The sequence below is a fragment of the Salmo salar genome, chromosome ssa19 (genome assembly GCF_905237065.1).
Source record: "Salmo salar chromosome ssa19, Ssal_v3.1, whole genome shotgun sequence".
Classification (NCBI taxonomy): Eukaryota; Metazoa; Chordata; class Actinopteri; order Salmoniformes; family Salmonidae; genus Salmo; species Salmo salar.
The window spans coordinates 58,995,224-59,008,817 of record NC_059460.1 but is presented as its reverse complement, the minus strand read 5'-3'; the positions used below and the strand labels follow the sequence as shown (position 1 = coordinate 59,008,817).

Genomic DNA, 13,594 nt, shown 5'->3' with positions numbered 1-13,594 from the left:
TCCGACGGCGTGGTGCCAGGTAAACAACCTCTCCCTCAGGAACCTGGCTGGACATGCCCCCATCCTCATCAACGGGGGCCGCCATGGAGACGGTCAATAACTTCAAATTCCTTGGTGTACACATCTCAGAGAAGCTGAAATGGTCTAACCACACAGACACCGTAGTGAAGAAGGCACGACAGCGACTCTTCAAATTCAGGATGCTGAAAAAATGTGCCCTGTCACCGAGGGCCCTCACAGTGTTCTACAGGAGTACCATCGAGAGCATACTGCTGGGCTGCATCACAGCCTGGTACGGCAACTCCACCACTGCGGACCGCAAGGCTCTTCAGAGGGTGATGCATGCAGCCGAACGCACCATTGGGTGCACACTGCCTGACCTACAAAACTGACCAATAGTTTCTACCCTCAGACCATCAGGCTGCTGAGTAACCACCACTAGCCAGCTATCTGCTCCCCCTCCCCCTGCTACTCCCTGTATGGACATTCTTTCTCCTACTGCTCCCCCCTCCCCCCAAATGGTCATGCTGCTGCTCCCCTTATGGTCATCCCACCCCCTCAAGTCTTTACTCTGCCTCCACCCATATGGACATTTATTTATTCATCACTGCCACAGTTGCTATTATGTATATAGTGCTATTTATATCGTTTTTTTATTACCATTTTCATTATTTTATTTCACTTAGTCCTGCATGTCGGTGCTCGAAGCTTAAAGATTTTCACTGTACCCTGAAATCACACCTGTACACGTGACTATGAATCACTCTAAGAAGTGGTGGATCTGTTCTATGTGCACTATTTCTATGCGTCCCAAGGTGATGGAGTCAAGGTGAGTGTCATTATGCGCGTAACGCTGGTGACAGGTGTGCGCCATAACGATCAGTCTGGTGACCTAGAGGCTGGAGAGGGAGCACAGGTGACAGTATTCTGTTGCAGACCCTTTACGCCCCTCTACGCCCACACCGTCTCTGTTCATTAATTCAATCTTGTGACGACGTAAGAAAAATTAGTACGGATAATGATTCAACAAACCGTACGCGGATCAAATACTTAACTTTTGAGTACTTTAATACACATATACAGTAAGTGAATTTGTCCCAATACTTTTGGTCCCCTAAAATGGACGGAAATACAGTACAAATTAAAGTTGACAGTTTGCATGTCACATTCGTCGTAAGGAGTGGACCAAAATGCAGCGGGAATGTGTATGCTCATTTTCTTTAATGACGAAGAAACTAAACAAACACTTAATACAAAAAACAACGACAGACACCAGTCCTGTGAGGCACACAGCTACACACAGAACAACGACCCACCAATCCCAATGAAAACACACCCCTCTTAAATAGGACCTTCAATTAGAGGCAACAAGGAACAGCTGCCTCCAATTGAAGGTCAACCCAATAAACTACATAGAAATAGAAAACTAGAACAAACATAGAAATAGACTAACATAGAACATTGCCCAACAAACCCCGAAACACTCTAAACAAACACCCCCTGCCACGCCCTGACCAAACTACAATAACAAACAACCCCTTTTACTGGTCAGGACGTGACACTGCACTTTAACCTCATAGTCATTGTATAATTTCAAATCCAAAGTGCTGGAGTACAGAGCCAAAACAAACAAAAAAATGTCACTGTCCGAAATACTTTTGAAACTCACTTATTTGGGAAATTACATTTACAGCGATGCCCTCTTACCTCACTCCAACTCAGATAACATTTATACAATACTGAAGTGTCCATGAAAATCACACTGCTTGTAATACATTTAAACAGCATTTTGCATATGGTGTCTGTAATAAATCTTCTTGGGTGTTGACTACTTACAGTATGTGTTGAAGAGTTACAGATTCCGTGATAGAAATGAAAAGGTTACCGTGAATGCAGTTTCCTCTAAAGCGGGAACATTCCCTTTCAATGACGCTGTAAAGCTGAACTTCCGCAATGTGGATTGAAGAGCCCTTACACTTTTACCTTTAGTCAGGTGATATCAATGAACTCCTCCCTCTCCCTTTTCTCTGCATGTCGGAAATAGCACTATGGTACATGAAAGCTGTTATGAGCTAAAGCCCATTCACTTACTCTACAGCATCTATTAATAAATTGAGTACAAGTTCTTCTTAAGAAAAGTATGCATCATGTTCACATCAGTGACAGTACTAACTAAATCACCTTTGCACAGCTGGACCTGTATGCGTCAGAAACAAAATGAGACCTCAAGACAATTTAATTTCATAATACATTTTATTATCCAAAGACAAGGCTGACGTGGCTCACGTGATAACATCCTTTTTTAGATTTAAGTTCGTTCCTCATACACATCTAGAGAGTATGACACATTAGTGCAACTCTGATCAAAACAAAAGTTTACTGAACAACAATAAACAAATGTACAGATAATTTTTTACATCTTAAAATGGTACAAGGCCATATTCACAATGTGATATATGTACCTGTAGAATATATTCTGTATGGGTAACACATGATTAAATGGGTATACATGAGAACTTACCATATGACATTATTTAACCAGGCAAGTCAGTTAAGAACAAATGCTTAATTACAATGACGGCCTAAGAACTGGGGCAGAACGACAGATTTGTACATTGTCAGCTTGGGGATTCGATCTAGCAACCTTTCAGTTACTGGCCCAACGCTCTAACCACTAGGCTACCTGCCGCCCCTTCATGAACGTTGAATTTACACCTGTGCTCAGGATTCTTCTCCTAACTTTTTGCTGATAATCTTGTGTTAGTCTTAGGTTAATGATATGTTTCTGTAAAAGTTATAAAGAAACGATGACTATACAGACCATTCACCCAAAATACTGTTTGATATACACTGAGTGTACAAAACATTAGGAACACCTGCTATTTCCATGACATAGACTGACCAGGTAAATCCAAGTGAAAGCTATGATCCCTTATTGATGTCACTTGATAAATCAACTTCAATCAGTGTAGATGAAGGGGAGGAAACAGGTTAAAGAATGATTTTTAAGTCTTGAGACATAGATTGTGTATGTGTGCCATTCAGAGGGTGAATGGGCAAGACAAAAGATTTAAGTGCCTTTGAACGGGGTATGGTAGTAGGTGTCAGGCCCACCAGTTTGAGTGTGTCAAGAACTGCTACGCTGCTGGGTTTTTCATGCTCAACAGTGTTTGTATCAAGAATGGTCCACCACCCAAAGGACATCCAGCCAACTTGACACAACCGTGGGAAGCATTGGAGTCAACATGGGCCAGCATTCCTGTAGACCGCTTTCGACAACTTGTGAGTCCATGCCTCGTTCTTGTTATTTTATTGTATTACTTTTTATAATTTTTTACTTTAGTTTATTTGGTAAATATTTTCTTAACACTTCTTGAACTGCGCTGTTGGTTAAAGGCTTGTAAGTAAGCATTTCACAGTAAGGTCTACACTTGTGTTCGGCACATGTGACAAAAAGTTTGATTTGATATCGTATATAAGTGCAATTGTTTTGTTAGAGTATAGGCCTACTTTATTTTTCATACTTAAGAGACAAAATGTGTGACACCAAGCAAGAGGCTTTCAGAGAGCTGGATATGGAGCCCAGGGGACCCTAAAACATTTAAGTGAAATCTGTGTTTCTCCAAATTTGTATACCGTATAGGTGATATGACACATTTGAATGGGTCAATAAAAAAACATTACAAAATGTACTACTAGTACACGTAGGTTGTTGGTAGGGTGAATTACCTTTGGCTGTATGTTCAGACCCCTCCAAATCGTACCGACTGCTTCTTTATTGCGAGGACAGTCCAGTAGTCCCTGGTTCTCATGAAACAGACAGTCCACTGTTATCATATCATCTCTGGTCACCAGTCTGCTACTGTCGGGTACTGTGCAGTCTGGGTTGAAGGAATGATGCAGCACCACCAAAACAACACGTTTACCAGCTGTATAGAGAGTGACCAAAAAAATGTTTAGCATAAGAAAAAGCTAACAAATAAAACATTCAGGTAATTAGCATCTTGCTAGATACAAAGGTCAACACTGACATGGATTTGATATAAAACATTTCAGATATATAATATATGTCAATAACTTTCCTTCGTTACTTGGGATCTCCTGCAGTGCTGCTTCAATATCAGTCCCAACACGACTGACGATAGGACAGAAAGTTATGATGACATCACTCTTCTCCGGGGTCCACACTTCAGTAAAGTCTCGTTGCATGGTGAGTTGTTTCAAAAAGTCCTTATGAGAACCCAAGGTATTGCCACAGACAACAGTGAAGAATGTTATCATCCTTGGATTACCTGCAGGAGGATATTAAAGAGGGAACCTTTATTGTTAATTCCGTGACCTTAACCATTAGTGCAGCTGCATTATGTAAAAAGGTGGCGTATCAGCTCGGCTACTTTTTGTAACAGCTTACAACTTTAGAACTGACGGATTTTGATGAAATGTCAGACCAGAACATCTAAGCAAGAAAAACAACCAATGCCATCTGAGAAAGTAACATGTTGACTTACTATGAACACTGGACTTGCCTGCATAAAAAAAAGTTTGAAATCATTACTACACACATCATTAGGTTACTTCCCCCCCTTTATTTAACTAGGCAAGTCAGTTAAGAACAACTTCTTATTTACAATGACGGCCTAGGAACAGTGGATTAACTGCCTTGTTCAGGGGCAGAACGACAGATTTTTACCTTGTCAGCTCGGGGATTCAATCTAGCAAACTTTCGGTTACTGGCCCAACGCTCTAACCACTAGGCTACCTGCCGCCCCTACTTAGTAGTATGGTTTTTGTTATATTTTCTCCTTCCCATTAAAAAAGGTCTATTAAAATTATTTTTGGAAATTGAAAGTAAGACTTCTTGGGCTCTATTTTACTCACGCTCATTTGTAATTTCGACCTGTTAAAGCTGGCACTCTTCTGTTTTCAAACCCTAGCGCCAGGATTGTTAATTTACCTGTTTTATATGAACTCGCTTGCGCTGAGGTGTGAGTGGTGGCAATATGTGTTATTAAAAATGTGCGCTAAAGTGCCAATTTCAGGCAGTGCTGGTGGGGATATTTAAGACCAACCAAAACCTGGTCTATTATGGTATGGATTTTGACAGCGGAAGCGCAGCCTATCCAGCTGTGACGTACAGTGACTATTTGCCCATGGAACAAGAGGGATGTGCATTTTGTACCAGTAAACCTCTTATTTAGAAACATTAAAAAATGATTATTTTTAATAAAACATTTATTAAAAACCAAGCATAACCTCCCCTCTTCTCAATGAAGGCTATTTATTTTGTCTTGCCCAATGCATTCACCAACTAGTCACGACTATCATAAAGGGTTTGGCTCATCAGACCGCTTTAAAATAAATCTTAAATCACCAAAGTTTTATTAGAAGATCAAGTTTGGGAGCATCCCCTTTTATCTATCTAGGAGGGTATTGTACATTACTTTAGCCAGCTCCTGTTATTATTTTGGATGTGTGAAAACCCCTCCATGTAGGCTATATGCTCATCATGGAAGAAGAGATGATCTGGTGACACTCATATTTACAAACAATTGTGTTATTTTCCTGTAACAGTTGCTTGTATTCCGTTTCGTTTGTCAAGAAGCCGATCCATAAAAGGTTTCTAAAATGGTCTACTAGTGAGGCTTTTGTATTATTCACAATTCACACACTGTAGTTCGTCCATCAGTGCAGGATACTCTGTTCGGTTTGTATCCATCCCCATTTCCAAAGAGCGCCTCTTGTCCGGCTACAAAAGACACACTCCTCCAAATATATTAAAGTTATTCCGTCCTATAACACAATATCATTGGTAGGCCTAGGCTATATCTAGCCCATTCAGATGCTAACTACCTTTAGCGCCTATTGATGATAGAATCATCTGGGTCGGGTGAGTTTTGTTAAAGGACTGGTTGCATGATATATATTCCACAAATCTAATGTAGATTGCTGATATTCCATTTAAAGGAGTGTACAAAACATAGACTGATCAAGTGAATCCAGGAGAAACCTATGATCCCTTATTGATCCCACCTGTTAAATCCACTTCAGTCAGTGTAGATTAAGTGGAGGAGACAGGTTAAAAATCAGGATTGTTAAGCCTTGAGACATGGATCGTGAGCTAGGGTTTTGCTAACATGATTGCGGTGGCTGGAGCAAGGTCGTAAGTGTTCAGTTGAGCAGGTATGGTCGTGAAGGAAACATGGAGAGGTCAGAGATAGCCAGACTTGACACAGAAGGTTGGGTTTTAGAGAAACGCCATCAGTCCGTGCTCTGCAAGCAATGCAGCGGATGAAGACGCGACAAGAGCGTGGTGAACTGAGATGTGATTATAGACAGCGAGGAAGGAGAAGCGCCGAATGTAGTGCGAAGATGTGTGTTGAGGAAGAATAGTGTCAGACATGATAAAGAAGAATCTGCACCAATAGGAATGACATCTGTGGAGAAAGTGGACCCTTGCCTTTTGGTGGATCCATTTGTGGTTTCAGGGTGGGTGAGAAAGGAGTTGAGGGCAGTTTAATCAGTGAAGGTAACATGTGGTGGACTTGTGATATTTGTTTGTGTTTCTTCTGACCAGAGGGAGCAGGCACACAGCGTCACGCAACCTGGGTCAAGATCTGTTTCTTGCTTTGCTTTTAGGAACAGGGCACCATTCAATTATTTCTGGGGTAGCGTTAAGTGTGGAGGTGGTGCAATTGAAGTTGAAAATTCCTGGTGTTTGTGACGCCCGTCGTTTGGTGCGACGCAGAACCGGTGGGGAGCATGGTAAAACAGTGGGGTCATTGTCAGTCCTTTTGAGTCAGAGTCTCTACCAGACCTAGTCATGTTAGGATATATCAGTTATCCTGCTTTTGTGCAGAATCCACTGCACTGTTTCAGGTGCAACGTTTATGGTCATGTTTCAGCAGTGTGGGAGGGAGATTCCAAGATGTGGGAAGTGTGCAGGAGGGCATGGGACAGAGGATTGTGTCGTTTCGGTGGATAAAGTTGTGTGTGTCAACTGTAGGGGTGCTCATGCTGCTGGGGATCGAAGTGTCCGGTGTGAGATGGGCAGGTTGAAGTGGCCAGAGTCAGAGTAGTGCTGAGTGTGTCGTATGCTGATGCAGTGAAGAAAGTGGAGGAGGATGGGTCAAGGGTGATGGATCCTGAGAGGACCCCAGTGAGCAGTATATTTGTGTCAGCACAGAGGGATAGGGCAACGAGTGAGAAATGCTTCAGTAAGGATGGCTTCTTAGCATTCATAGCAATGGCTATTAACTGTACCGCAGAAATGGAACGTAAATCACAGAGAATAGATGTTATGGTGGCTGATGCAGAGAAGTATTTGGGTATACGAGATTAAACTTCAGAAGAGTTATAGGGTGTGTTGAGGGGTGATGTCCTGTCTTTCCAGGCCATTGGCATGGTACGGAGTAGATAAGGTCAAAGTAGTGGAATGGGGTAGTGGGGTTTTAATGAGTGTAGGTGGCTGCTGCAGAGCTGTACCTGGGTGTATGAGATTTGTGGTATATAGGTGTAGGGTTAGTTGGTGGCGCAATTTCTTTCCTTTTAGGAACAGGAATAATGAAGAGAATTTAATGTAGGTAGGTTGTGACTGGCCTCACACTTTAGTACAGTAGGTTGCAGTGTAGGCACCTTTAAGTGGATAGGGGGCAGTATTTTCACGGCCGGATAAAAAACGTACCCAATTTAATCTGGTTACTACTGTTGCCCAGAAACTAGAATATGCATATAATTAGTAGATTTGGATAGAAAACACTCTAAAGTTTCTAAAACTGTTTGAATGGTGTCTGTGAGTATAACAGAACTCATATGGCAGGCAAAAACCTGAGAAGATTCCATGCAGGAAGTGGCCTGTCTGACAATTTGTAGTCCTTCTGTTGCATCTCTATCGAAATTACAGCATCTGAGCTGTTACGTGACACTTTCTAAGGCTTCCATTGGCTCTCTAAAGCCTTCAGAAAGTGGAATGACGCGTCCCGTGTCTCTGGGCAGATAACAGGAGCAGAGTTTAAGTGGTCTGCCTGAGGACAGAGAGACTGGAGATACGCGTTCACGAGACCTTGCCATTTTTTTCTTTGCCTCTTCGAATGAATACAACGTTGTCCGGTTGGAATATTATCGCTATTTAACGAGAAAAATAGCATAAAAATTGATGTTAAACAGCGTTTGACAAGCTTCTAAGTACGGTAATGGAATATTTTGAATTTTTTGGTCACGAAATGCGCTCGCGCGTTACCCTTTGGATAGTGACCTGAACGCACGAACAAAACGGAGGGATTTGGATATAACTATGGATTATTTGGAACCAAAATAACATTTGTTGTTGAAGTAGAAGTCCTGGGAGTGCATTCTGACGAAGAACAGCAAAGGTAATCCAATTTTTCTAATAGTAATTCTGAGTTTAGGTTGCCCCGACGTTGGCGGGTGTCTGAATAGCTAGCCTGTGATGGCCGAGCTATGTACTCAGAATATTGCAAAATGTGCTTTCGCCGAAAAGCTATTTTAAAATCTGGCATAGCGGTTGCATAAAGGAGTTCTGTATCTATAATTCTTAAAATAATTGTTATGTATTTTGTCAACGTTTATGATAAGTAATTTCGTAAATTCTCCGGAAGTTTTCAGTGGGTATGCTAGTTCTGAACATCACATGCTAATGTAAAAAGCTGGTTTTTGATATAAATATGAACTTCATTGAACAAAACATGCATGTATTGTATAACATAATGTCCTAGGAGTGTCATCTGATGAATATCAAAGGTTAGTGCTGCATTTAGCTGTGGTTTGGGTTTTTGTGACATATATGCTTGCTTTGAAAATGGCTGTGTGACTATTTTTGGCTGGGTACTCTCCTGACATAATCTAATGTTTTGCTTTCGCTGTAAAGCCTTTTTGAAATCGGACAATGTGGTTGGATTAACAAGAGTCTTATCTTTCAAATGGTGTAAAACAGTCATATGTTTGAGAAATTGAAGTTATAGCATTTTTAAGGTTTTTGTATTTCGCGCCACGCTCTACCATTGTGTCCTCAACAGGTTTTAAGTTGTATTTACGATCCGCCAAAGAAGAACCATTCAGAGGATGAATGGCCAAGACAAAAGATTTAAGTCCCTTTGAACAGGGTATGGTAGTTGGTGCCAGGTGCTCCGGTTTGAGTGTGTCAGGAACTGCAAAGCTGCTGGGTTTTTCACGCTCAACAGTTTCCCGTGTGTATCAACAACGGTCCACCACCCAAAGGACATCCAGCTAACTTGACACTGTGGGAAGCATTGGAGTCAACATAGGCAAGCATCCCTGTTGTCCATGCCCTGACAAATTGAGGCTATTCTGAGGGGAAAAGGGGTTGGAACTCAATATTACGAAGGTGTTCCTAATGTTTTGTACCTTCAATATATTTATTGCCTGATGGTGGCAGTGCACTGTTTACCGGCAGGCATGTTTGGTCAAAATGCAAGAATTGTCACAGCTGTCGTCATGGAGATAAGAAGACCAAGGTGCAGCGGAGTTAGTGTTCGTCATATTTACTCAAACTGAACACTATACAATTTAACAAACAAGAATAACTGACAGCCAACACAGTCCTGTCAGGTGCAAACACAATGACAAGAACAATTACCCACAACCCCAAAGCAAAACACACACTACTATATAGGACTCCCAATCAAAGGCAACTCAACACACCTGCCTTCAATTGGGAGTCCAACCTCAATTAACTAAACACATGACACAAAAACATCTCTGCCACGTCCTGACCAAAACCAATACAATTACGCCCTCTGCTGGTCAGGACGTGACAAGAATATTGGGAAGAGAGTCTGCCCAAAGCAGACTAGGTCAGGGGAACCCCTGGCACTTCAGTCATGTTATACTGCTAGAAGATTATAAAAAATGAAGATGGAAAGCAATCTAAGTGGACCGGTCCATGCAAAATGAACTGGCCCACTCACATGGATGTACCAAACTCACTAAAAGTGGCAGTAATAAAGCCTCACTTGAAAGACAAACCTTGACCCGGAAAATGTAAAAAAAACTATTGGCCTATATCAAATCTCCCATTCCTTTCAAATGTTTGAAAAAGCTGTTGCGCAGCAACTCACTGCATTCCTGAAGACAAATAATGTATACGAAATGCTTCAGTCTGATTTTAGACCCCATCATAGCACTGAGACTGCACTTGTGAAGATGGCAAATTACCTTTTAATGGCATAAGACCAAGGCTCTACATCTGTCCTCGTGCTCCTAGACCTTAGTGCTGCTTTTGACACCATCGATCACCACATTCTTTTGGAGCGATTACACGGACAAGTTCTAGCCTGGTTTGATCTTATCTGTCAGAAACAAATCACTGATGGTTAATCCTCTGTCAAATCAATTGTAAGTTTCGGCGTTCCTCAAGGTTCCGTTTTAGGACCACTATTGTTTTCACTATATATTGTACCTCTTGGTGATGTCATTCAGAAACACAATGTCAACTTTCACTGCTATGTCGGACGACACACAGCTGTACGTTTCGATGAAACATGGAGAAGCCCCAAAATTGCCTTACCTGGAAGCCTGTGTTTTAGACATAAGGAAGTGGAAGGCAGCAAATGTTTTACTTTTAAACTCAGACAAAACAGAGAGAGAGATCTGCTGTTGGTTCTTACAATTAATCTTGATGATTGTACAGTCATCTCAAATAAAACTGTGAATGACCTCTTTTGACAAACATATCAAAATATTTCAAGGACAGCTTTTTTTCCATTTTCGTAACATAGCAAAAATCTGAAATGTTTTGTCCAAAAATTATGCAGAAAAGCTATTCCATGCTTTGTCACTTCTAGATTAGACTACTGCAATGCTCTACTATCTGGCTACCTGGATAAAGCACTAAATAAACTTCAGTTAGTGCTAAACACGGCAGAATCTTCACTAGAACCCAAACATTTTATCATATTACTCCAGTGCAAGCCTCCCTACACTGGCTTCCTGTTAAGGCTAGGGCTGATTTCAAGGTTTTACTGCTAATCTACAAAGTATTACATGGGCTTGGTCCTACCTAGCTCTCCGATTTGGTCCTGCCGTACATACAGTTGAAGTCGGAAGTTAACATACACTTAGGTTAGAGTCATTAAAACTCGTTTTTCAACCACTCCACAAATGTTTTGTTAACAAACTATAGTTTTGGCAAGTAGGTTAGGACATCTACTTTGTGCAAGACACAAGTAATTTTTCCAACAATTGTTTACAGATTATTTCACTTACAATTCACTGTATCACAATTCCAGTGGATCAGAAGTTTATATACCGTAAATTCCGGACAACAAGCCGCAACTTTTTTTCCCAGTCCTTGAACCTCGCGGATTAAACAATGACGCGGCTAATATATGGATTTTTCCCGCTTTCAATTTTGTTTTCTCCAAAAAAAACACATTCTGTGACGTGCTCAGTTTTTTGGCGGCATGAAGCTTTCATTAGACCAATGAAATTGCCGAACGGGTTAAGGTCAAACAACTTTTTTGTTTACTATTTAGATTAAATCGAGCGCTCTCAAACTTCCCATCATTCTGATTATGGTAGTCATTTTGTCACACTCATCATGGCAAAGACACGGAGAAATGCATATGATGCAGCTTTCAAGTTGAAGGCGATTGATCTGGCTGTTGGAAAAGGAAATAGAGCTGCTGCACGGGAGCTTGGTCTTAATGAGTCGATGATAAGACGTTGGAAACAGCAGCGTGAGGAATTGACTCAGTGCAAAAAGACAACTAAAGCTTACTGCTAATTTTTTATTTTTTGTTACAAGCCGTGTTTCGTTAAAGCCTATTTATTTTTGTTACAAGCCGTGTTTCGTTAAAGCCTATTTATTTTTGATACAAGCCGTGTTTCGTTAAAGCCTGTGTAAAGTTCATTTGTTTCAATGTACCGGTAGGCACCTGCGGCTTATAGACATGTACGGCTTATTTATGTTCAAAATAATATTTTTTTTTAATTCAGTGGGTGCGGCTTATATTCAGGTGCGCTTAATAGTCCGGAAATTACAGTACACTAAGTTGACTGTGCCTTTAATAAAAAGCTTGGAAAATTCCAGAAAATTATGTCATGGCTTTAGAAGCTTCTGATAGGCTAATTGACATCATTTGAGTCAATTGGAGGTGTACCTGTGGATGTATTTCAAGGCCTACCGTCAAACTCAGTGCCTCTTTGCTTGACATCATGGGAAAATCAAAAGAAATCAGCCAAGACCTTAGAAAAAAATTGTAGACCTCCACAAGTCTGGTTCGTCCTTGGGAGCAATTTCCAAACGCATGAAGGTACCACGCTCATCTGTACAAACAATTGTACGCAAGTATAAACACCATGGGACCACGCAGCCGTCATACCGCTTAGAAGGAGACGCGTGTGTGAAAAGTGCAAATCAATCCCAGAACAACAGAAAAGGCCCTTGAGAAGATGCTGGAGGAAACAGGTACAAAAGTATCTATAGCCACAGTAAAACGAGTCCTATATCGACATAACTTGAAAGGCCGCTCAGCAAGGAAGAAGCCACTGCTCCAAAACCACCATAAAAAAGCCAGACTACGGTTTGCAACTGCACATGGGGACAAAGATCGTACTTTTTGGAGAAATGTCCTCTAGTCTGATGAAACAAAAATAGAACTGTTTGGCCATAATGACCATCGTTATGTTTGGAAGAACAAGGGCGAGGCTTGCAAGGCAAGAACACCATCCCAACCGTGAAGCATGGGGGTGGCAGCATCATGTTGAGGGGGTGCTTTGCTGCAGGAGGGACTGGTGCACTTCACAAAATAGATGGCATCATGAAGGAGAATTATGTGGATATATTAAAGCAACATCTCACAACATCAGTCAGGAAGTTAAAGCTTGGTCGCAAATGGGTCTTCCAAATGGACAATGACCCCCAAGCATACTTCCAAAGTTGTGGAAAAATGGCTTAAGGGCAACAAAGTGGCCAGTATTGGAGTGGCCATCACAAAGCCCAGACCTCAATCCCATAGAACATTTGTGGGCAGAACTGAAAAAGCGTGTGCGAGCAAGGAGGCCTACAAATCTGACTCAGTTACACTAGCTCTGTCAGGAGGAATGGGCCAAAATTCACCCAACTTTCTGTTGTAGCCTTGTGGAAGGCTACCCAAAACGTTTGACCCAAGTTAAACAATTTAAAGGCAATGCTACCAAATACTAATTGAGTGTATGTAAACTTCTGACCCACTGGGAATGTGATGAAAGAAATAAAAGCTGAAATAAATCATTGTCTCTACTATTTATCTTACATTTGACATTCTTAAAATAAAAGTGGTGATCCTAACTGACCTAAAACAGGGAATTTTTACTAGGATTAAATGTCAGGAATTGTGAAACTGATTTACAATGTATTTGGCTAAGGTGTATGTAAACTTCCGACTTCAACTGTACCTACATGTATGCTACGGTCACAAGACACAGGCCTCCTTATTGTCCCAAGAATTTCTAAGCAAACAGTTGGAGGCAGGGCTTTATCCTATAGAGCTCTATTTTTATGGAATGGACTGCCTATCCATGTGAGAGACGCAGACTCAGTCTCAACCTTTAAGTCTTTACTGAAGACTCATCTCTT

The 13,594-nt window shown here is 41.3% G+C and overlaps 1 protein-coding gene across 4 annotated transcripts in view; it reads right to left on the bottom strand.

The window, feature by feature from the left end:
• The window catches only part of lrrc4bb (leucine rich repeat containing 4Bb), a 42,144-nt gene that overhangs the window by 25,907 nt on the left and 2,643 nt on the right, over positions 1 to 13,594 (bottom strand). Inside the window, exons 2-3 of one of the 4 annotated variants that reach the window (XM_045702557.1) lie at positions 4,509 to 4,526; positions 3,730 to 4,292 (exon numbers count right to left, since the gene is read on the bottom strand). The gene's annotated coding sequence lies outside the window, so the exon portion shown is untranslated. Of the gene's footprint in view, positions 1 to 1,836; positions 2,111 to 3,729; positions 4,293 to 4,508; positions 4,527 to 13,594 lie in introns of those variants that run through there. The other 3 variants (XM_014158840.2, XM_045702556.1, XM_014158841.2) reach the window with 3 other exon arrangements.